The 3008-nt window shown below is 58.4% G+C and overlaps 1 protein-coding gene across 1 annotated transcript in view; it reads right to left on the reverse strand.

The window, feature by feature from the left end:
• The window catches only part of SCARF2 (scavenger receptor class F member 2), a 20502-nt gene that overhangs the window by 2022 nt on the left and 15472 nt on the right, over window positions 1-3008 (reverse strand). The window lies entirely within an intron of this gene.

Here is a 3008-nt window from a genome sequence, read left to right on the forward strand (position 1 = left end):
GGCGGTGCTGGATGCCCGGCCAGGCCAGGAGCCCCCCTCTACTCGGCTCCCGAGCCCATGTGGGTGACCAGTTGGCCCCAATGCGGCATCCAGCCAGGGTGCGGTCCCGGAGCTGCCAGTGGAAGTCAGATCAGGGCACCATGCTGCGGGCTGCAGGGTGGGGGCAGGGAGACTGCGGGAGGGTCTTGGCAGGATGGAACTGAGTTGCCCATCACAGCTGGAGGACATAGACCAGCAGATGGCATAATGGTTACACCGCTGGACTCCCTCAGAGCAGACTGAGGCTCAAATCCCGGACTGGTGGCTTAAAACTCAAGCCAGGCAGGACCAGCAGTTAGCGTAATGACTATGTCGCTGGACTCCCACATAGTCGACCATGGTTTGAGTCCTGGACCTGGTGGCTTAATCTCACGCCGGGCGCGTGTGTGTAAAGGGACTGCGGCATGGCCATCCCCCCTGGGGGGTGATTTTTCACTTTCTGTCTCTCTGTCTCTCTGTCTCTCTCTGGCGAGCACACGCGCCCTATAGTAAAAACCTCTCCAAAAAATAAATGAATAAATAAAATAAAAAAATAAATAAAAAACTCAAGCTGGGCACATGCACGTGCGTGCCCAAGATCCCGAGAGGAAAATGGAGGAGAAGGGATTGTGGTGTGGCCATCCACTCAGGGGTGATTTCTCGCTTTCTGTCTCTATCTCTCTGTGTCTCTCTGGTGAACACGTGCGCCCTATAGCGAAAAACTCTCTTAAAAAAAAAAAAAAAAAACCTGGGAGGAGATGGGCAGAGGTGGAGTCCTGCAAGACAGAGGCAGGGTGATGAGAAAAGCCCAGAACTGATGGCCCTGTAGGGGTGTGGGCACGGAGGCTAGGAGAAGCCACAGAAAGGTCAGGGTTCGCTGCTTAGAAAGGCCATTTGGAGCCGGCAGGTGGCGTAATGGTTAAGGTACTGGACTCTACAGTGAGTGGTTCAAGTCCCAGATCCAAAAGCTTGAAACTCATGCTGGGTGTGTGTGTTTATATGCCCAAAATTCCAAGAGGAGAATGGAGAAGGGACTGCGTTTGCTCATCCCACGGGGTGTGATTTCTTACTTCGTTCTGTCTCTGTCTCTCTGGCGAGTGGTCGTGCCCTACGGCAAAAATTTCTCTTAAGAAAGAAAAAGGAAGACCATTTAAGAGAGTGTGGCCAGGAGTGGTAAAGCCACTGAGGGGGATAAAGGGCCACAGAGGCCTAGTCTCAGTGGCACCACTGGGTTTTCCAAGAGCCACATGGAAGACCGAGGTTCGGATCCTGGGTCGGCCTGCACGCATGGTGCCCGCCTGCATCTGTGGTCCCGGCTGGCTAGGAGGCAGGGGAGGATCAGGACTGGGGAGACCCTGTCAGGAGTCTCTCTCTCTCTCATTAAGTAAATAAATAAACTTAAAGGAGGGGAAAAGGTCACAGCCAGAAGGCCAGGCCAGAGGGCAGTTAGCAGAGACCCAGCAGCAGGGGGCTGGCTTGGGGGCAGGGGCTCTGGCCCAGGCGGGCTCTGTTCCCACTCCCCTCCACAGCACCGGGGCAGGCCACGAGGAGTTTCCGGCTGAGGACAAGGAGCCCATTGAAGCAGACAACAGGCCTCTGTGCCGTGGCAGGCTGTGTTGTTAGCGCCAGATGAGGCCCAGCTGTTGGCAGCGCCTGGCCCCTGGCCCCTGCCTCTGGCCCACCCAGATGCCCCAAAGAGCTCAAGTCCCACTGCTCAACCCTTCCAGGCAAGAGACCCCAACTGATACTATATCCCTCCCTCCTCCTGAGGAGGTCCAGGCTGGGGCAGGCCAGGGTGGGGGCCGTGATCTCCATAAATGATGGGCAGACAGGGCCTGCTTTCCGTCAGCAGAGCAGGGGTCTCCAGGGGACCCACACCTGGGCCCGGAGACTCCACTTAGGTGGAGGGGTCCTGGGAGTGTGAGTGCACGCTGAAAGAGGCCACCTGTGGTTTCTCCCGGGGGAACATCTTTGCTTGAGACCCACACAGCAGAGCAGGGGTCTCCAGGGGACCCACACCTCGGCCCGGAGGCTCCACTTAGGTGGAGGGGTCCTGGGAGTGTGAGTGCACGCTGAAAGAGGCCACCTCCTGTGGTTTCTCCGGGGGAACATCTTTGCTTAAGACCCACAGCCCGGTAATAATCAGATCACAAGAAAAAAAAAAAAGGCACTTTATTAAGAAAGCTTTGGCCAAGCCCCTCCAGGAGGAGCCCATCCTGGGGCACCCGGGTGGGGTGGGAGCAGCCCTGCCGGGGGCCTATAAATACTTCTCCGCAGGTCACTGGAGTCGCCCCTGGGGTTCCCCCAGCATGTGGGGTACTGGGGAGGGGGCCATCAATACCAGCTCGATAGCTGAGGGGCCAGGGCTGGGAGGCTGGGGGCGCAGGAGGGGAAGGGGCAGGACGGACAGAGCCAGGGGTGCCAAGCCTAGGGACACTGAGCCCCCCGAGGAGCAGAGACCAGCCCTCCTCCCCAGGCTTTGGGTCAACCAGGTGCGGTGGAGACTGGCCACTAGAGTAGCCTCAGGCTACTGCCAAGCAAGGAAGCCACTAGCCAGAGGCGCCAGGCCCTGGCCAATGAGAGACACCCGCGGCAGAAGTGCTTCTGGCCTTAGCCAATGAGAAGGTAGCCCCAGCCAAGCGCACGCTTAGCCAGTAAGAGTAGGTCTTTAGGCGAAACCCTTCTGTTTTTAGCCAGTGGAGCACGGGCTGATCAGAGAACTCCATAACTCAGCCAATAGGCAGTGAGCAGCCAAGTAAGAGCCTGTCTGGCTTCGACCAATGGGATGAGACCTTCCCGCCAAAGCGCACTGCTCCAACCAAGGAGCAGCTGCTGGAGCCTGAGCCAATGAGACATAGCCTCCCGCAGGGCCCCGCCCCCCGTTCACTCTTCAGCCAATGGGAGGCCTCCGGTGCTCAGGTCACGTGGGAGGCGCGAGAGGGCAGGCGCGGGAGGTGGAGAGGCAAGCAGCGCGGCTAAGCAGGTGGAAG

The sequence above is a fragment of the Tupaia chinensis genome, unplaced genomic scaffold (assembly GCF_000334495.1).
Source record: "Tupaia chinensis unplaced genomic scaffold, TupChi_1.0 Scaffold000287_1, whole genome shotgun sequence".
Classification (NCBI taxonomy): Eukaryota; Metazoa; Chordata; class Mammalia; order Scandentia; family Tupaiidae; genus Tupaia; species Tupaia belangeri.